The sequence below is a fragment of the Geotrypetes seraphini genome, chromosome 3 (assembly GCF_902459505.1).
Source record: "Geotrypetes seraphini chromosome 3, aGeoSer1.1, whole genome shotgun sequence".
Taxonomy (NCBI): domain Eukaryota; kingdom Metazoa; phylum Chordata; class Amphibia; order Gymnophiona; family Dermophiidae; genus Geotrypetes; species Geotrypetes seraphini.
In genome coordinates, this window is record NC_047086.1 from 14,038,558 (window position 1) to 14,061,508 (window position 22,951).

The following is a 22,951-nucleotide window of genomic DNA, read 5'->3' on the forward strand; positions in this document are numbered from 1 at the left end:
AGAACAGGACAATCAAGCCATTGTGACATCACTGATGAGGTTGGCTCTTATTGGTGGAATGGGGCATTATGACATCACAATCGCAGCTCTGCATCCCAAAGACAAACAGGATGTCATGGTTACAGTTAAGGCAGAGGTCTCAAACTCAAACCCTTTGCAGGGCCACATTTTGGATTTGTTGGTACTTGGAGGGCCTCAGAAAAAAAGAGTTAATGTCTTATTAAAGAAATGACAATTTTGCATGAGGTAAAACTCTTTATAGTTTATAAATCTTTCCTTTTGGCTAAGTCTTAATAATATTATTGTCATTTATATCTAAAGAGACATATGATCAAGAAACTGTTTTATTTTACTTTTCTGATTATGATAAACAGACCGAGGGCCTCAAAATAGTACCTGGTGGGCCGCAGGTTTGAGACCACTGCCCTAGACCCACCCCTCTCCACCCCAGTCCCGCCCTAGCTCTGCCCCCGTTGCCTGCTTCGGTGAGGCAGGAGGCTTTTCAAAACCCGGAAAGCCGTCCGGATGATGTGTCTGGGGAAATCCGGATGTCTGGTAACCCTATACTTTGGGGCTGCTATGACGCTAGGAGATGGGATCCTGCCAGCCTTAGAGAAAGCAGTAAGAGTGGCTTGACTGAAGAAAGCATAAACTATAGACTGGGACCAACATGATTAGAAAAATGATCAGTCCACAAAGCATTTTATTTTCCATGTTGTGATTAGAATGTGTCAATTTTTGGACCGTTCATCCGCCAGAGCTGGTTTTAGGCACGAGCATGAAATATAACAAATCATGCTAGCTGTGCTAGTTTCCAAATTTTCTAAGCACAGAATGCTAAAAGAGGTAGCAAGCCACACTTTAAGCGGCTGTGGTTGCATTCCTTGTATATTCTGAAGACAATTTAGAACATAAGAGTTGTCATACTGGGACAGATTGAAGGTCCATCAAGCCCAGTATCTTGTGTCCAACAGCAGGTCACAAGTACCTGGCGAATCCCAAAGAGTAAAACAGATTTTGTGCTGCTTATCCTAGGAATAAGCAGCGGATTTCCCCAAGTCCTTTTTAATAATGGCTTATGGACTTCTCTTTTAGAAAGTTATCTAAATCTTTTTTTTTTAAAGCCCTGCTAAGCTAAATGCTTTCACCAAAATTCTTCAGCAATGAATTCCAGAGTTTAATTACACATTGAGTGAAGAAATATTTTCCCCAGTTTGATTAAACTTGACCACGTAGTAGCTTCATTGCATGCTCTCTAGTCCTAGTATTTTTGGAAAGAGTAAACAAGCGATTCACATCTCTACCCTTTCCACTCTGCTCAGTATTTTATAGACTAAACTGTTCAAAGTTGTTAAAACGCTTGCGGATTGTGAAAAATTGCAGGCGGACCTTAGGAAATTGGAAGACTGGGCGTCCAAGTGGCAGATTAAATTTAATTTGGACAGATGCACATTGGGAAGAATAACCTGAATCACAGTTACCGGATGCTAGAGTCCACCTTGGGGGTTAGCGCCCAAGAAAAGGATTTGGGTGTCATAGACAATACGATGAAATCTGCCCAATGTGCGGTGGCGGCCAAAAAAGCAAATAGGATGCTGGGAATTATTTAAAAAGGGATGGTTAACGAAACTAAGAATGTCAGAATGCCCTTGTATTGCTCCATGGTGCGACCTCATCTGGAGTATTGCGTTCAATTCTGGTCTCTTTATCTCAAGTGAGCTAGAAGAGGTTCAAAGAAACGCGGATACCCCCTCCCGACACAATTTCTTTTCTAAGCCATTCGGACTCTGGGAAATCCGGATGTCTGGTACCCCTAACTAGGGGTAGAGAGAGTACCTGCATACAATCAATGGTGTAGTAAGGGTGGGGGCTGGGCGGTCCGCCCTCGGCACAGTCTTGGTGGGGGCACCAGCACCCGTCGTCATCTCTGCCCCCGCCCACTCCTCTCCCGCGCACACGTGCCCTTTCCTTTCCCTCATACCTCTTTAATGTTCAACCTGCTGCTCCAGCCGGCGTCGGCTCTTCCTCTGACATCACTTTCTGAACTCGCGCCCAGGAGGAGCCGACGCCGGGGCGAGCAGCAAGTTGAGGTTATCGCTCACGCCGCAGACGTTAGAGAGGTATGGGGGAAGGGGAGATGTGCGCACGCAAGGCAGGAGGGTGCCGGGAAGGAGCGGGTTGGGGGTGGGGTGGAGAGGAGGGTGGGGGAGGGATACCACCCCCACGGGTGTCTCTCACCCTCGCTACGCCACTGCATTCAATATATGTAAACCACAAAAAGGATTTAACATAAATTAAATAAGTTTGAAATTCCTCTCAAGAAATTGTGTGGCTTATGCTGATTTGCATACAGAGAATGGCTGGTGGAACAGATATACCTTCATTGGCTTTCTGAACCTTGTGCTATGGTTAATTATCAAGAACATAAGAATAACCAAACTGGATCAGACTAATGGTCCATCAAGCCCAGTAGCCCGTTCTCACGGTGGCCAATCCAGGTCACTAGTGCTTGGCCAAAACCCAAGGAGTAGCAACATTCCAGCATCTCAAAGAATAGCAAGATTCCGGAACCCCAATGAGAGCAACATTCCAGAGCTGAGATTGTGATGTCATAATGCCTCGGAGCCAACCCCATCAGTGATCTTACAATGGCTTAATTGTCCTATACATGGCTCATATAAGAACATAAGAATAGCCTTTCTGGGTCAGACCAATGGTCCATCTTGCCCAGTAGCCCGTTCTCACAGTGGCCAATCTAGATCACTAGTACCTGGCCAAAACCCAAAGAGTGCAACATTCCATGCTACCAATCCAGGGCAAGCAGTGGCTTCCCCCATGTCTTTCTTAATAACAGACTATGGACTTTTCCTCCAGGAACTTGTCCAAACCTTTCTTAAAACCAGCTACGCTATCCGCTCTTACCATAACCTCTGGCTTAACTATTTTCTGAGTGAAATTTTTTTTCCTCCTATTGGTTTTAAAAAGTTTTTCCCTGTAACTTCGTTGAGTGTCCCCTAGTCTTTGTCATTTTTGATGGAGTAAATAATCGATTCACCTTCTTAGCACTATCTGTAAAGAGTTGGGCCATCTAACTAAAGACGATTCCTAACCCCGCGAGACGGAATACTATTAAAGCTATTTGCATTTTCGGCAGTCTTTAAATATTCTTTTTAACGAAGGTCCCCTCTTTCCTTCTGCAAACAGAAAACAGGACAGCCATAAAAGTGGCAGTGTGGGAAACATCCGCTCGTGACTGACTCTTCCCAGGATAGAGCAGAGGTGCTCGTCATTTCTGCTGGGCTGAACTCTGTGCCCAGTTTCCTGGCCTTCTGCGCCTCAAGGAAAGTCCCCAGATGATTTGGCCAGCACGGAGCCCGGCGTGATGAAAAGCTGTAGTCTCCCTGGATGCACGCAGCCTGCATTTCGGCCACATTTTGTTTACCATAACTCTTACAGAAAAACAGGATGGTGGCTGAAAGGTGCCAGAAATGGGGGCGTTTCCCTTCTCTCCCCAGTACCGTTCATGGACTTCCACCGGGAAGAAATTGACATTCTTTCATTGTGTTCCCCAGGCATGTCACGCACAATTTGGCATTGTCTTAGGCATCCTACTATTGTGACTCGATGCGTATTAGTAATCCTCCTGACAGGGAAATGTTTCCACCTCCACCACATCTGTTTTTGGACCTTCACTGTAAAAGGCAAATGGAACATCCAGGCTGCAGATGACATCCTGTCACTGGTAATCTGCAATTGATTTATTTCCCCTTGATGGGGTTAGGAGCATGTTCCCTCTATCCCCCCACATCCCCATCTTCTCCCCATTCTCTGGCCCTACTCAAAGCTGAGTGGAAGAGTAGCCTAGTGGCTGGAGCAGAGGGGGGGGGGGAACATCCTAACATCCAGAGGTACCTGGCTCAGATCTCCCTGCTGCTCCCTGTGATCTATGTATTTGTGACTTTGACCTAACTGGGGCATCCTTTTACTAACGTGTCCATAGACTAGAATGGACGCATTAGCGTTTAGCGTGCACTAAAACGGCTAACACGCCTTAGTACAAGTTCTGTGCGGTTTACAATGATTACAATGAACTAAGGCCAGGACTGGGCAGACTTGCACGGTCTGTGTTTGTATATGAACGTTTGGAGGAGGATGGGCAGGGGAGGGCTTCAATGGCTGGGAGGGTGTAGATGGGCTGGAGTAAGTCTTAACAGAGATTTCGGCAGTTGGAACCCAAGCACAGTACCGGGTAAAGCTAAAAAGAAAAAATTAAAAAATTTAAATTGAATCAGGTGGGCAGACTGGATGGACCATTCGGGTCTTTATCTGCCGTCATCTACTATGTTACTATATAAAAGATGCTACAAATTGAGTGGAATTAACAAAGTTAAAAGCTAGTGATTAACATCTCTAGGGATCGGTTATTGTGGAATAAGATTGTGCAGGTTAGTTGCCTAAATACTTTTAGGCGTTTCCTGAATTCCCCATAAGTGGAAGGCGTAAGCAATTGTTCCAGATCTTTACCCCATAATGCTGCCTGATGTGAGAAAAGATAGATGTTGATGGTGTCTTTTGAATTTACATCCTCTAACCGGAGGGGAAACAAAATTCAAGTGTGAGCATCTCTTTTAACTGGCCCAACCTTTTGTGATGGAATTCGACCTTGAACTGCCCTTGTCTGATGGTCTACAAAGAAAAGTATATTGATACCGGATCCCGGTATGTGTCACATAAGGAAAACTTGTATTGAAAAATCCAACCTGTAAAGTGTATATTATGTATATTGGTATTAGTTAGGATAATAATTTCTATCGTAAACTTAAACTGAAATTAGGGCAAATCCAGTGTAAATCGTAACCTGTAACCCATTCTGAGCTTTTTGGGGACAACGGGATAGAAAATGAATTTAATGAATGAATTAATTAAATAAAACAGAATAGATAAAGGCAGAATAGAAAACCTGGAGAAAACAAATTGCGATGTGACTTATCGGACATGCCAGAAAAGTATGTGAAGATCTCGTACCCTCTCATATGTGTCATCAGCTATAACAAGGGTGATTTGAAGAGTTTGGTAAAAAAAATCAAGTTACACAAATATTTAAATTTAAAAAAAAAAAAAAAAAGTTAAATTTCTCAACATCGTCGCCATACACGAGGAGGGGCATTTTCAAAACATACGTCTCATTCTGATTTGGATGTACATAATTTCTAGACCGCATGGCCATGACTTCAATGCAGTTAACAAAATATTGCGCTACAGGAAAATACAGAAAATGTTATGAAAAAATGCGAGAATATCTAGTTGATGAAAACTTTGGAGAAGAGAAAGGTTTTCAACAACTTTCTAAAATGTTCATATGAAATAGATCTAGGGCTCCTTTTGGTTCATAGACAAAACCGCGGTAGACAAAGGAGTGCGCCGACAACTGAGCGCAAGACGAAGGCGCGCGCCGAAGAAAATGACAGTTTTTAGGGGCTCCGACGGGGGGTTTTGTTGGGGAGCCCCCCCACTTTACTTAATACAGATCGTGGCGGCGTTGTGGGTGGTTTGGGGGGTTGTAACCCCCCTCATTATACTGTAAACTTAACTTTTTCCCTGTTTTTAGGGAAAAAGTGAAGTTTTCAGTAAAATGTGGGGGGTTACAACCCCCCACAACGCCCCCACATCGCGGCGCGATCTGTATAAAGTAAAGTGGGGGGGTTCCCCCCACACCCCCCCGTCAGAACCCCTAAAAACAGTTAGTTTCTTCGGCGCGCGCCTCCGCGCTGCGCTCAGTTGTCCCCGCGCGCCTTTGTCTTCCGCGGTTTTGACCTGACACCCTCCTTTTACTAAGCTGCGTTAGGGCATTAACGCGTGGAATAGCGCGCACTAAAATGCCATGCGCGTTAGACGCTAACGCCAGCATTGAGCTGGCGTTAGTTCTAGCCGCGTAGCGCGGGTTTAGCACGCTAAAATGCTGCGTGCGCCAAAAAACGCTAGCGCGGCTTAGTAAAAGGAGTTGGAAATCTTTGTCATAATACGTCGCCTGATAAGCGAGAGTATGCTCGTGATATTTCTTACTTTCACAGCCCTTAACCGAAGGAAACGTAAATAAAGCATGCGATTTCCTGCCATTCTTCTGCGACACCATATCAAACCTGTCAACAAGGTGTCGTGGAGCAAGTCCGAAGGCTACTTTAGAGTATAAACATCCCACCAGAAAGATTACCCGAGCCTCCACCGGAAGCCAGTGCAGCTCACGGTAACAAGGTGTCACATGATCAAATTTTCTCAGGCCATAAATCGGTCTTACCGCCGTGTTCTGAACCAAGGTCAGTCTGGCGCTAGACATCCAAAGTTGGCAGTAAGAAAATGCCTATTTTCAAAAGGCAAACCACCATACGTCTAGAAATAAAAATTTTTTTATTGAAAATCCTCTAGCTGGATGCCCAGGCCAAGTACAGTATAGGACAATCAAACCATTGTGACATCATTGATGAGGCTGGCTCTTAGGCTTTGGTGGAATGAGGTGTTATGACGTCACAATCTCAGCTCTGGAATGCTGCTACTCTTTGGATTTTTGCCAGGTGCTTGTGACCCGGATTAGCTACTCGTTGGGACGCCCAGAACGCCAGGACATCTATCTTTACACCACAAGTAATGTAATGTAATGTAATGTAATTTATTTCTTATATACCGCTACATCCGTTAGGTTCTAAGCGGTTTACAGAAAATATACATTAAGATTAGAAATAAGAAAGGTACTTGAAAAATTCCCTTACTGTCCCGAAGGCTCACAATCTAACTAAAGTACCTGGAGGGTAATAGAGAAGTGAAAAGTAGAGTTAGAGGAAAAATAAAAATAAAATAAAGTTCAACCAAAATTGCATCCAAGTCCCAAGCGCCCAGAACAAGACCATTTGGATGTGGGAGGGACCAGTCCTGTAACGGACTGGCCACCCGGGCGTGGCAACAGAGCAGTGGGGCACCTTTCAGGGCACTGCTGTGAACTTCGCAAGTCAGAGGGAGAGCCGAGGTCGGCATCTTATTGGAGTAGAAAGAAGAATTCATCTATTACATAGGAAGTTTGATGTTCCCAAAGCGCTTCATGTGCTAAACAGAGGATTTTATAAATTGCTCCGTAGCCAGTGAAACTGAATCAACAGCGCAACATTTCCTAATGATTTTATGGCCGTATTTTGCAGCGTTTGCAAATGTTTCATCTGCGATTAGACGCAGTGGCATAGCGAGGGTGAGAGGTGCCCGGCGTCCCTCCCCACCCTCTTCTCTGCTCCCCGCCCCCTCCCCCCACTGCCGCGTGCACGCACGCGCCACTTCCCTTCCAACGTACCTCTGCGCCGTTCCTGGCGTGAGAAGCAACCCCCAAACTGCCGCTGCGCCTGCATGGGCTCTCCCTCTGACGTCACGTCCTAGGCAAGGGTCCAGGACATGACGTCAGACGAAGAGCCGGATGCAGGCGCGACAGCAGCTTGGGGGGGTTGCTGCTCACGCCAGGAATATTATAGAGGTATGGGGGTAGGGAATAAGGGGGGGGAAGGGGGGCGGAGAGGACAGGTGCCGTGCCCCTACAAAGATGGTGCCCGAGGCGGACCGCCCCTCCCCTCCACACTACGCCACTGGATATAGGTAGCCCTGAATCAATAAATTGCCATAATCCAACTTTAGTATCACGTACAGTTTCATGTAAATGTTTGCGCATGTTCTCCTTTATGAAGCAGGAAGCAGGAATTTAATGCAAAGCTTAAACCGTGCATTTTTCATTTAAAACCATTGGACCTGTTTTCAGTTATCTGGTGGCAATCATCCTTCTTGTGTTCCTTAATTTGCCCTTGATGTCTGTGTCTAATCTCTTCTTCAGTAACTCGTCAACCTCCCCCCCCCCCCTTCGCCTTCTCTTTTTACGACTAACTTTAATCTTGGGATGCCATGGGGGGGGAAAGCACGCTTCCCCTATCATAACTGTTTTCTAAAAGCTCCCTTTCAAGTCGAGATGGCTAAGGCACGACTGGCCTTCCTGCAGCCTTGTGCGGAAGAAAGAAATTGTTCTATGGATGTGTGTTTTGAAAAAAGAAAAAAAAAAAGGGACAGATTTACGATACCATTGTTCTTCCATTTAAATAGAGGGAGTTAATAACATGCATATGTATTTTGTTTTAGGGGGGGAAACAGATTTGCCAAAGGCAGAAAGGAAATCTTAAAAACTGTGGGGACAGGCGAAGCCGAACGAACACTTGAGAGTCTGGACTTCATTCATAAACAGCTGCTCGGCCGCGGGAAAAGCTTTGTGCTGGGCCAGATCGGAACTGGAGTAAGTGCTAGGGTTTCCTGAATTGTTTACGTTTCTCCAATATGTTTTCTCCCTCCCCCCCCCCCCCCCCCCCCAGCTCAGGAGCAGGACGGATTTAGACTTCCTCTTTCACTTCTGGCACTTTCCACGCTATTCTTGCCTGCCGTCTTCCGCTCCTTGTCTAGGCATTCTCCTTTGTCCAGGGGTCAGCTGGGCTCCTTTGTCCTCGAGAAGCCTAAAGAGAGTGAAAGATGCAGGAGCCCGATAACCTTGCGGCCCACGATGCATCATGCCAGGGGCTCGGGGGATGTTCATATCCATTATTTAGCTTGTGGAGCTGTTTCCAGGGCAGTCTGGCAAGTCTAGTCTGATACTGCGCAGATTAATTAGCAACCAGAGTAATATTATAGTGAGAGGGGCTCCGGGCCTGCTTTCAAGCCACCTCAGTCCTCCTTTCTTCACCCATAACTGATAACAGAGAACAATGAATTAATTAGTTAACATATTTTTGATTTATTGCAAATGAACAGGTATGAGATGCAAATAACATGCATTTAAGAACATAAGTATAATCGTACTGTGTCAGTATCCCGTCTTCAGGGTAGCTAATCCAGGTCACAAGCACCTGGCAAAAATCCATAGAGTAGCAACATTCCAGAGCTGAGATTGTGATGTCATAACACCTCATTCCACCAAAGCCTAAGAGCCAGCCTCATCAATGATGTCACATAAGAATTGCTTTTAATGACGTGACTAATTATCACAGCACTTAAAATCAATTAACATGTTAGGCACCAGCAAGCGTGATCTAGGTGCCTCCCGGTGCCTAACTTTCGGTGACTTTAGAGAGTTGCACGGGGACAGAAATCCCACCCATCCCCGGCTGTCCCCGCCATGATCCTCTCCGTCCCCACCTGTCCCCGTCAGGATCCTCTCCGTCCCCACCCATCCCCGCAAGGAATTACCTCCATCCCCGCCCGTCCCCATAAAAAGCAGCAATTACTTCTAACAGGATCATCAATTCCACAGTTTCTTTTGCTGTTTTCCTTGTGGAATCGCTTTGGTGGAACCCTTTTTTTGTTTTCTCTTCAGGTAATTAACTTATAAACCCCCTCTTTTACTAAGGCTGATGTGTCCATTATATTATATGGACGAACCCTGCTTCCAAAGCCTTCCATCCCCGTGGGAGTCCCGTGGGCCAGAGGGGGGGGTCCCCATGGGTTAGGGGGGATTCCCGTTCCCGTGCAGACCTCTAGGCGACTTCTTTCAGAATCCATCCCTAGTGGCTGTTATAGAATATTGCTTAGCGCTGATTTTTGGGGGGGTCGCTGATGTTTGAGCAACAGCGAAGTAGACAGCAAAGCCATAGATTCTGAAGTTGTTTCCAAAAAGGACTCTTTATTATAACATAGGTTTCTCGCTCACGCGACACAAGTCGTTTTTCGGCCAAACTGGCCTGCCTCAGGAGTCAGTGTGTTGAAGAACGTTGCCCCAATTAGGCAGGTGTCCCATAGAGCCAATTCCCGCACCTAAAGTGTGAACCCAGTGTACGTGCTAGTGTCCAAGTCGTGGCATTTTGGGTGCATCAATGGTGCTCTTCTAAAACATTGAATGCAAAATTTGGGGAATGCCTGACCCTCCCCTGGCCCACGTCTCTTGTGAGTTATGCGCTAATAGAAATAGGTACCTGGTGTTGCAGAATAACACAAAGACAAATAATCCTAGAGGGTAAAAAACTGGTACAATGCTAATGATCCCTCTATTCCAGTTTAGGATGGTGGGTAACAAGGTTGTATTGCCTCAAGGGGGGTCTAATAACCCCTATATCAACCTAAACTGTTTAAATTTTTTTATAGATGTATCCCTAGTGCAGAAGTAAAAGCTATTGGGACTCAGGAAAACCAGAGTTCTCGGCTTAAACCTATGTTTGAGAGGCCCTATCTCAAGCCACTATTTAACAATACAATACAAGATTGAAATTAGAGAACGACACGGTGACAAAATTCATCACCGTTCCCGTCCCCGCGGATAACCGTGGGAAATAATCCCATGTCATTTTCTAGTGTCTATTTCAACCTGTCCTTCTACACCAGCATTCTTCAAAGCAAAGTTTGCGGGTCAGTGGTTGTGGCCATTCATACTCTGAATAATGAAGCCATTGTGACATCACTGATGTGATTGGCTCTTAGGCACTGGTGGAATGAGGCATTATGACATCACAATATCTGCTCTGGATACCAGAGACTGTCATTCTGTAGTGTCTATTTCAACCTCAGTCCTTCTACACCAGCATTCTTCAGAGCAAAGTTTGTGGGTCAGTGGTTGTGGCCATTCATACTCTGATTCTTATGTGAGCCAAGGATAATGAAGCCATTGTGACATCACTGATATGATTGGCTCTTAGGCACTGGTGGAATGAGGCATTATGACATCACAATATCTGCTCTGGATACCAGAGACTGTCATTCTGTAGTGTCTGTTTCAACCTCGGTCCTTCTACACCAGCATTCTTCAAAGCAAAGCTTGCGGGTCAGTGGTTGTGGTCATTCATACTCTGATTCTTCCCTCTCTCCTTAAAGAATAACATGAAGATGGTTTCCCGCCGTTATCCGCGGGGACAGGAATGGTGATGAGTTTTGTCACCGTGTGATTCTCTAATTGAAATCCACCAAACTACATAGGTGTCAAACTAGCGATTTCATAGTACTTATCTCAGGTACTCCTCTGGTTTTCTTGAGTCCCGATAGCTTTTACTTCTGCACTGAGGGGAGTGTGGCGCAGTGGTTAAAGCTGCAGTCTCAACGCCCTGAGGTTGTAGGTTCAAACCCACGCTGCTCCTTGTGACATTTGGCAAGTCACTTAATCCCCCCATTGCCCCAGGTACATTAGATAGATTGTGAGCCGGCCAGGATAGACATGGAAAAAGCTTGAGTACCTGAATAAGTTCATGTAAACCGTTCTGAGCTCCCCTGGGAGAACAGTCTAGGAAATTGAATAAATAAATCTATAAAAAATGTAAACAGTTTAGGGTGATATAGGAGTTATTAGACCCCCCCTTGAGGCAATACAACCTTGTTACCCACCATCTTAAATTGGAACAGAGGGATTATTAGCATTGTAACAGAATAACACGAAGGCAGCTGCATGTACAGGCCCAAATTAGCATCAATTACCTTCGAGAATTGATAGTTCATGGCCTGTTATCTTGGATCCGTGCTGAAATGTCATCACCATGTATAGATTCTGGGCCTTTGCATCAAATTGTGCAGAAGAGTATGCAAATTTAGGGGGAAACTGTCTTTTTCTTAAAAAGGAACTCCACAGGATGGTAGAGAGTGCAGAACAGGCTTCAGGTTAACACAGGTAGAGGGTTGTAAACAAAACTTACATCTAAGTCCAACTTGGGCATATGGTGCCAAAGGCAGCAGAGGGAAAATGCCCATTTTCGAAAAATACATCTAGAATAGTTTTCTTTTTTTTCCAAAAATCGTCTATCTGGATGTCCAGGTGATTTCATCCAGACTGTCAGGACGTCTATCGTTATACCACATTCTCAAGCAACCAGCAAAAAAAAAAATCAAAGAAATACTGTAATACTTTAAATAAAAAGTGTAAACTTGGCATGCGACACCTGAGTACGCCCACGCTTTGCCTAATATATGTCTGGTAATTTGTCTAGAACAGTTTACGGTATGGCATAGTATGGGGTATAGTATTAGTTAGGCCTGTTTTTAACAGTAACTCTCAAGCAACCAAAAACTACATTTATCTGGCATCTATCAATCCCCTTGGGTGCCGGTTAACTGTTTAATCGATTTGTAACCTAAGAATTTTATATTTTAGTCATCAGTAATTGTTATTGAATATCAAGAGTTCCACCAGTGCGGGGGGCGCTGTTGAGCCCGACAAAGATGGTCGTCTGAACAGCAGGCTCCAGCAACCTTCACCATCTTTTTACTCTCTGGCTGCACTGCACTGGTGTTAGACCCCTCCATCCAGCTCCATCCACACTATAAACGATGGCTACAGCTACTAAGGGCAAAAGGCACAAGCCCGACCCTCCCTCTCCCGCAAAGGACTCTAAATTGGTGACACAGGATGGCCCTGAGGCTCCCTCCATGTCTGATTTGTGGAATGCAATCAAAACAGTCCAGGATCTGATGACTGAGACCAAGGATGCCATCTCTGAGCTTAAAGATGACTTATCTTCAATCCAAACTGAACTGACCACCTTCAAAGTGAAAATAGCTGATCTGGAAATAAAATCAGCAACCACAGATGCCAATGTTAAGGCATTACAGGGCCACGTGAAACGCACGCTGGCCCTGGAAAAAGAAATGGAGGACGCCAGTAATCGTTCCCGCCGGAATAACCTGCGTCTTTTGGGGGTCCCGGAGGGGCAGGAAGGCAATAATATGGTGGCGTTCTTGGAGTCCTTCATCCCCAAAATACTAGATCTGCACTTTAAGCATGATTTTGAAATTGAACGTGCTCACCGCTCTCCATCCTCCAGGTTCCCGCGTGATCGCCGGCCACGACCCATAGTGCTTCGGATCCTCCGCTACCCGCAGGTCCTAGAAATTCAGCAAAAAGCCCGATCACTAGCGCCTGTGACCCACGAGGGAAATAAGATCCTTTTCCTCCCAGATCTGCACAAGAACACTGTTAAAGCACGACAACAACTGCTTGCATTCAGACCACAACTAAAAAAGATGGGAGCCCGCTACGGTCTTTTCTACCCGGCAAGAATGAGGGTAACTTACCTAAATCAAACAAAAGACTTCACTGACCCGGAGCTTCTGGCTACTTACATCGAAGAGACTTCACCAACCCCGATTGACTCTGTGTGAGCCTGTTTCCCTCTGTGCCTGATGCTCATCTGCCATGCTGCCTCTGAAACTGACTCTTTCTACATGTTATTCTAACTCTACAATTGTTATTTCCATGATTATTTCTCTCTCTTTTACTATATATCGCTTGAATGACTCCTTCTCTAATTTATTTTTCATTTTTACTACCATTTTACCTCTCCACTGCATCGCAGGACCTCTAGGCATGTTTGTTACTCTCTTCTTTTTACAGACATGTGACTCTGCACTGCAAGACCATGCACCTCAGCCATTTTGTGTTTTTTTTTTTTTTGTTTTTTTTTTATATATTATATTATATTATGTTACTGGACTATTATGCTCACTCTACCTGCTAAAACCCTTTGAACCTCTCACTCTTTTTCTTCTCGTTGGTGCGGATGTTAATTGGTAAGCATAATGAAAGTACAGTGGCTTTAAATTTACACTTTTAAATGTCCAGAAACTTAGATGATGAATGTTTACTACATAGGTTTGGTCTTCTGCAATTTTTTCACACATGACTCAATTACTGTGCCACGAATTTTAATCTTTTATTTATTTTATGAATTTCCTTACTTGTATTATCCTATGACATCATAGGCTTTGCTATCTGATGTCATTTATACTAGATCAGAGTGCTAATGTCCTTAGTGGGACACACTGACTGCCTGAGTAGTTCATCTTTCTGTATTATTATGCCTCTCTTTCCATTTATTTATCCTCCTGAACTCTATAATCATTATATATTGTTTTTAGTTTCTTTCATTAATGTTACTTCCACAGCAGGCATTCATGGCTGACTGACATTGAATGTGTCTCTTTATTCTGATGATTCACTTGTTTTAGTGGTTGCTGTGGATTGCCATTGTTGGCATAGTTCATTCATTATAAACACAGCATTTAAACTTTTTGACCTGTTGTTTACTTTAGTTAATTGTGCATGCAGCTAGAGCTACTTTTTGCAATACACTGATCAAATGGTTGCTGAGTTTGTTTTGTTCAACTCGGCTATCTGTCCCCTCCTCGGCCACCCAAAGTTTTTTGCTTGCTGTTTTATTACAGTGGGCTCTTTCTCCTTTCAGGTACATCTCTTACTCCTCTACTATAATCCTTTTGTTGATTTTTCATTTTTGTTATAAGATGCATACAGCTTCTGTTTTTTTTGCCATAGTTTTATTTACAGCTTATAAGTCCCACACCGAATTTTGTCTGGCTTATTTAGGTATCTCAACCATGCTAAATATCATATATCCATGCTTTCAATGTCATTATCAATAACATCTTTAAATATCAAAGGTCTAAATAATGTGATTAAAAAGCGGAAATTATTGTCTTATATTGATGATCTTAAATCAGATATTATTCTGCTTCAGGAAACTCATCTCAATGAATCTAGCTCAAGTAAATTTCTTAAACAAGGCTTTTGTGCGCCATTGTTTTCCCCTGCTCTGAATGGAAAAAATGGTGTGATTACCCTAATTAAACATCATCCATCCATTTCTATTTTATCTAGCTCTCATGATACTTATGGTAGATGGGTTAGTGCCAAACTTTCTATATCCAATCGCACATTACGCATTTTAAATATATATGCACCAAATTTAGATTCTCCTGAATTTTTTCATAATTTGGCCAATCATATCTTACAGGATCCTGACACCCCTATTATTATTGGAGGTGATTTTAATCTTATTTTAGATCCTTCCAAGGACAGGAAATCACATGCCTCCTACAAGAAACCAAAATCATGGTATGCATTGCATGATATTATATCCCAGCTTCACTTAACAGATCCCTGGAGATTGCAGCATACCGCCCTTGATCAATTTACGTTCTTTTCAGCACCACACTCGACTTACTCCAGGATTGATTACTTTCTTGCCTCTTCTTCTATCTTACCTCACATCACCACCTCTGATATTCACTCTATCACAATTTCTGATCATGCAGCTATTTCCCTGACTTGCTCTTACTTTTCTCTTACACCTCGCAGTAGGCAATGGCGGTTCAACTCTTCACTCCTTGCTGAAAACCAATTCTCTGAAAGTATTACTGCGGCCATCCAAGAATTTTTTCATTTTAACATCCCCACTCAGTCCAATTGGATCAACACCTGGGATGCCTTCAAAGCTTTCATACGTGGGACAATAATTCAATTTACTGCTAGACTCCACTCCTCTAGAAAACAAACCCTACGAGACCTTGAATCTCGCATACGTGAAGCGGAAGCTACCCATATTTCAGACATTACTGATATTACAGCCCTGACTACTCTTCGTAACCTTAGAATCCAATACAACTCTTTATTGAGTTCATCTGCTGCCAATTCAGTCTTCGTCCAAGCGGCTTCGTACTACGCAGAAAATAACAAACCTGGACATCTGCTTGCGAATTATTTGAAAAAATCCCAGGATAAAACTACCATATCATCCATTAAAGACCCCGCAGGAATACTTACTACAGATCCTTCAATCATCTCATCCGCCTTCCACAATTTCTATCAAGATCTTTATTCTTCAGAAATCACCTCCTCTGAAGCTAATCTCAATTCCTTCTTATCTTTCCCGCACCCCACTCTTTCTCCTACGGATTCTCTCTCACTTTCTTCTCCCTTCACTTCCCAGGAAATCACGGATGCCATTAACTCCATGGCTCCGAACAAATCTCCAGGCCCGGATGGCCTTACAATAGAATTTTACAAAGCCTTTCTACCAATTTTACTTCCACATTTGCTTCCTTTCTTTCACTTCTTGTGCAATCAAGGTCATTCCACAGGCTCCTTTACAGAAGCTAATCTCATTGTCTTTCCTAAACCGGGTAAGGACCCTCAAGAGGTCAAAAATTACCGTCCCATCTCATTAATCAATGTAGACGCAAAAATTTTCGCTAAGATCCTTGCTTCTCGGCTTCAATCCGTACTTCCTCTGCTCATTTCCTCGGACCAATCTGGTTTTCTAAATAATCGTTACTCTTCTAATAATACCCGACTCTTGTCTCACATTATCCATCACTCATCTTCTCATGCAGATAGACTGGTAATCATGGCTCTTGATGCCGAAAAAGCCTTTGATCGTCTAGAATGGCCCTTCCTATTTCATATTCTACGTTGGTATGGTTTTCCTGATCCCTTCTTATCTATGATTAAAGTTCTCTACTCTCATCCCACAACACGAATTATGATAAATGGACTTCTTTCCCAACCCTTCTCTCCATCCCGTGGCACGAGACAGGGTTGCCCCCTATCTCCCTTACTCTTCAATCTTGCTCTGGAACCACTTTTATCTGCTATACGGAATGATTCTCGAATTGCTGGCTTTCATTACAATGATTTTTCAGTTAAACTCTCGGCATATGCCGACGATGTTCTTCTTTATGTTCATCCAGAATCTATTATCTTTATCCTTGAACAAATTAATCGCTATTCGGCGATTTCTGGATACAAATTAAACATCAATAAATCTGAACTTTTACCTTTAAACTGTATAGATATTCAATCTGATTCTTCCCAATATGGTTTCATATGGTCCCCTTCTAAGATCAAATATCTTGGATTGTATTTTGGGCCCTCTCTCGACTCCACCTCACGACTTAACTCTGACTATATCTTCTCTATTATTCGCTCCTGCACTTCCAGATGGTCCCCCCTTAATCTCTCCTGGTGGGGTAGACTATCTACAATACGTATGATGATCACTCCGAAAATCAATTACATCCTTAGTATGCTTCCCTTTCTCTTCCCTCACTCAATTTATTCTCGTATTGAACACTTACTCACTTCCTTTTTATGGCAAGGCAAACAGCCTCGGATTGCACTCCGTAAACTGAAATGTTCTAAGGAGCAGGGAGGAGTCAATTTTCCTAGCTTTCGCGAATATCACCATGCATTTTTGATGTCTCAGGGCTCCTTATGGCTGAATGTTGAGTCTATGCGTGTAAATCCTACGTGGTTACCTTTGGAACTCTCTTTGGTTGATTCATATATATTGCATCATGCTCCTGCCATTCCTCTTCCTCAATTGGCAAAACAAAACCCGATTATATTAAGTACTTGGCAGGCGATCAATTATATTGACTCCCTTTCAAATATGAAATTGGCTGATTCAGTATCTGCACCTATCTGGCATAACCCCAAACTCAAGATAGGCAACGCGGTGATGGTTTGGAAAACTTGGCAACAGCGAGGAATTTGGCATATTTCCCATCTTTTGACTAATGACAAATGGATTACTTTTTCAGATATCATGGCCAAATATAACATCCCTCCCTCTCAATATTTCAATTGGATTCAACTCCACCATTGCCTTTCTGCGAGGTATCCTTCTCCAACTTCTCTTCATACCACTTCAGACCTACACTCTATGGCTCTTTCCTTCTCTGCATCCCATGGACAATCATCTAATTGGTATAAATATATACATTCAAAATGTTTCCCTGCAATTTCGGCTTCCCTGACTAAGTGGGATTTGGTGTTGCAATCTCCGTTAACTGATCGTAGGTGGACGGAACTGTGGATTAGGATTTTTAAATCGCTCCACTCAGCCTCCCATAGACAAACTGCGATTTTTCTGTATCATCGAGCCTTCTGGACTCCGTCCAAAACAGCTAAAATTAAGAGATCCACGGATAGCTCCTGTTGGACCTGTAAATCCTCCGAAGGCTCCCTACGACATATGTTATTTGATTGTCCCCATTTACAGATTTTTTGGTCCTCTATCTGGAATATGATTACCAAACTTTTTATTATTAATGACCCCTTCACATTGGATGTCTTACTTCTGGGATCCTCGGCACTGTCCTCACCTTTATCTTTGTATCATGATCGTCTTTTGACCCTTTTGTTATTCATAGCTCTTCAATTAATTTTACAAAATTGGAAAGACTTCTCTAACCTCAGCCTCACTCATTGGTGGAATTCAGTATGCCTACATGCTAAATACGAGAAACATATGGCAGAACGCTCTAAGTCACTATCCACTTATGATAATACATGGTCTATACTAATAGACTATTCTACTCAAGACCTTTGAAATAATGCTTATGAGATCATTTATTGATATAACATCACTCATCAATTTGTTTCAATCTTTCACACTTTTCATTGGTGTTCCTTATCTGATATATCTCAGGAATCAATATGACCCTCTCTCCATTTATAATGCCAGATTCTATTAAGCTTTTGTATTCTCTATGGCTTTACATACTAGACTACATTATGATACTATACATAATTCATGGTCCTGCCATCCTATTTATGTATTTATCTTGCAATGTACTATGACCAGAAGACTGTGTTAGTTTTCTCATTATTATTTGTTGCTTCTATCCTTGAGTATCGATAATATTTCTTATTGTGATATGATGTACTGAAGGGAGCTGTCACTTGGTTTTTCTTGTTAGGCTTCCTCGGAAGCCTTTGTTGTATATTTTCTATTTTATAACTATGAAATCAATAAAAAATATTTTGAACAAAAGAATTTTATATTTTTCCACTTCTTCCATTCTGTAAGCTTGTATTCGATGACTTTGTATGGTGACCACTTCGCTGATTGTCCAGCACCTCTTGTTGTAAACTGCCTTGAACTATCATGGCTTTGGCAGTATATAAGAATAAAATTATTATTATTATTACTAGTCTTATAGCCCGTTACATTAACGGGTGCTAGAATATATGTGTGTATGTCTGTCTTTTTTTTTTTTTTTCTCTCGCCTTAGTCGCTTTCTGTATTTCTGTCTGTCTTTCTTTTTTCTTTTTTTTTCCCTTGGCTGTCCACTACCACCCCTTGCCTGCTCCCCCTGTCCATTCTCCCTTTCTTTTACCTCCCCTGTGTCCTCCACCACCCCATCACTGCTCACCTTATCCAGCAGAAGCCCTTCTCCCTTTGTTTTACCTCCCCCTGTCCATCATCACCTCCTTCCTGCTCCCCCTGTCCAGCAGTAGGCCTGTCTTCATTTTTCTGCCCCCCTCCCTGTTCTTCAGCACCTCTTCCCCTGTCCATCAACCCCTTTTCTGCCCCTCCATTTCCGTGTGTTGCAGCATTTCCCTCCCACCCCACTTCCCTGTGCAGTATTTTCCTCCCCCCATACCTTCCTCCTGAACTCCATGCACTACTTATGTTAAAATGCTTTCCGGGTTTGGCTGCCGCGGCCTGCAGCCACAGCCAGCAGCCGCCGCAGCCAACATCCGACTCGGGCCGCCGCGGTCAACATCCGACTCGGGCCGCCGCGGTCGACATCCACCTCAGGGGGGGGGAGGAAGAGAGAGAGCAGAGAGAGTACTGTAGGGGCATGTGCACTCCTACCTGCGGGTCCCTACATCGCGGCGACGGCAAAGTTACTGTAAGGGAGACGCCAAGAGCAATAATGGAGCACTGGTGTGCAAGGGAACGACGGCGGCAGGGACGGCCAACTTACAGGACGGGAGGGAACGCAGGCGGGGATCGTGAGAGTAGCCACCGCTGCGTCTTTCAACAGGGAGCAGGCCAGACCGTAAGCCGCGCATGCGCACTTCCTATGGGTCGCTACAGCTCACAGAAAACCGGCGCACGCATAGGAAGTGCGCATGCGCAGCCTAGCGTTTTATTATATTAGATTTAGTACCAATACAGTGTTCCCCCGTGAATTCGCGGTTCGCAGTATTCTCCGACCGCCTCTTCCTGTACTAAAGTCGGGCTGCACCAATCAGGAGCTGCGTGTACAGGAAGAGGCGGTTGGAGCATACCGCAAGTGATTTCCTTCACTCGCTGGTGCTCCAGCTGCCCTCTCCTGCCTCCCCAGGTGAAAAACTGTATTCGCGTTTTTTTAATATTTGCGGGGGTTCCTGGAACGGAACTCCCGCGAATATCGGGGGAGTACTGTATACATTTCTTTGTAATCCACCAGCCATAGGCAGGGGAGTTAAGTGAAGAGGTATGCTTCCTTCTGTCCAGGGAACAGAGCTTCAGTGTTTATTAATATCAGAGTGTGTTCCAGCTGTAGCAAAAGCCATATCCTCTGGTCCAGCTTACAACAGAGAAAGGAAACAGGTGTCAAGCTCCATCCACATCTGGCTGAGAGGCTCACAATGCTGTGATCACCTGCACGGGGAACGCTTAGCCGAACTTTGTTTCACCCACTGTGCATTGTATCAGATGCTCAAACAATTCAAAGCCATTATCCGTCAGGTTTAGTAAAGAACACTCATTTTCAGGCCAAAGTTATCCCATAAACTACATTTTGCAAAGTCCTCTTAAAACCGTGTCTCTCAGACTTTTTTTTTGTTAGCTCCAGCACACTAAACGGAGCAAATGTTTTTCGTGGCACATTATAATTGAAATCATAAAATTGTAAAACCAACAAAAAAATTAAATTTGAGAGTTATTTATTTAAAGTTCTTTAAGCTACGTATGGGTAATTGTAACACTGGTGAAACTACAGTAGATAGAATAGAATTGCTAATCAATGCGATGGATGTGCTTGTTTTAGAGTGCAAATTAACTCAAAATGCAGCTCGATAGTTGACACGCAAACACGCATATCATCATCCACCATCTGCAGTTCTCTCTTCTTTTTTTAAATTTAATTTCTATTAGAGCTGAGAATCCAAGTTTGCAAAGATAAGAAGATCCAAAAGCCTTGGATAGTTTTGTTGCTCAAGTTAGGATAACCACCGCATGAAAAATAAAAATAAAATGACTTCCCGTTAGTTTTCAAGAACCAATCATGTCAAAGAATGATGCTTGTCTGGGAGGTTGCATCCTTACGCACACAGACGCTCATAACATTGACAGATTCTTGTGTATGCGATGTACATGTCACCTATTCTAGTCTATTCTTGATGCTTCCAAGCAGGAACTCTCAGCCGGAGATCTGTATAAGAAGTAATTTCAGTACTTATATCTTCAACCTCCCTGTTGAGGGACTCAACTGAAACTCAGCTGGAGTTAGAGGCTTATGCTGATTGAATAATATAAGTAACTAAAACCGGAAAACAATAAGGATTACGAAGAGATCATGAATGTAAGGAACAACTGGCTTGGTCAAGTCTACGGATTACAACTCAAGGAGATATTGGGACTTTAATTGACTCATCATCAAGTTAAGTGAGCTTCATTGGGTCTGACTAGCTTCAATACTTAACATCATTAAGAGCCTTGAAGATTGATTGATGAACTCTACTTAAAAGCTTTAGATAGTACCTGTAGCTTTTCCCAGCCTATGATTTTGTCATTAGTAGCACTTTGCACTTTGTATTACTTGTTATTGTAGATTTTAAATGCAGATGAAATAAATTTTGTTAGTTTTTAGGATATGAATTGAATTAAAGAAATCAATAAATTAAACATTTAATTAATTTTATGTTTTGGTATTCGTGGTATATAGCATTTTAATGAATTGAATATCAGTAATTGAATATATTTACCCTACTTTGTATAGTTATCTATTCTAGTGTATACTTATGAAGAGAATTTTTTTAAAAATAAAGTAAAATTCTGGAATCTCTTGTGGCACACCCGGAATCTTTTCAAGACATACCACTGTTTCGTGGCATACAGTGTGAGAGACACTGCCTTAAAAGTTTGCTTTGTTAGGGTATGAGGTGCTCTTTTAGGGGGCAGGAAGGAGTGGAACTGAAAGACCTGTGCTAAGGAAGATGCTTTTTATAAGCGGTGTCAGGCTTCAGGGCGGTTTCTCTCCCTGCAACAGAGAGTGCGTACACAACAGACTTGATGAAAGTGAGATCTTGTCAGGGGGTTCGGTTATAACTCATAGCTTCGTAGTTTAACGGTAGGACGTGAGTTTCAGTTGCTGCCCAGGAAAAGATACACAGAAAGATTTAAGCTCTGATATTTCTCTCTTTCTCTATTTATAAGCAGTGCTTTGTCTATTATCTAAGAATGTCCTTGCTGCATTGTAAATTGGTTTTTATTTTTATATCATAGGGATTCTTCAAACAAATTCTTTTATTCTAATGCCATTTCTCAAAGTTTAGCTAGGAGGCGAATGCAGGGGCATAGTAAGGGGGGGCAGGGGACGGTCCGCCCCGGATACCAGCTCCCATCCTCCTCTCTGCTTCCTTCTCCTTCCTGCCCCCCCCTGCAGCGCCTATGCACCCCTTCCCTTCCCCCATAATTTTCCCAGGGCGAGCAGCATCACGAACTCGCTGCCCACATTGGTGTCGGTTCTCTCTGACGTCACTTCCAGGTCCCACATCAGAGGGAGAGCCGATACGACGCGGGCAGCAAGTTCGTGATGCTGCTCAGGCCAGGAAAATTAAAGAGGAAGGAGCGGGGCTGGGTGAATGTATTCAGAGGCCACCTCACCCTCTTCACCGTTCTCAAGCCTCTTCCATTCATCCCTTCTCCTCAGCGAATCAACCCTCTCATTCTAGCAACTTGACACTTTAGGGCTAAATTCCATATTCGGTGCTCAAAAAACAGGTGCCAAAAAAGGCGCTATTGTATAAGCTGAGCTTAAAGTTAGACATAGTTTATAGAACAGCGCTAAGGCTGGGAGCCACGACTTAATTTAGGTGTGGCCATTTGCCGTGGCACCAGTCAATGTTCACCCCATGATATTTAGCAGACTGGAGACTTAATTTTCACAGGGTCCAATAAAGCATTCTTTAAAGCTTTCACCAGTGTTTAAAGGCTTGGAAAGCATATCTAATATAGACTGTGGTTTATATTGTAGAAAGCCCTCGTAGTTTGGTCTATGTCGGACGGATAAGTCGTCCAGTAAAGTTGAGACTGAATGAGCATAAGTCCCGACAAATCACAGGCTCCATTAGCCCAACACTGGAAAGATAAACAACATCAAGTGGAAGATATAACGT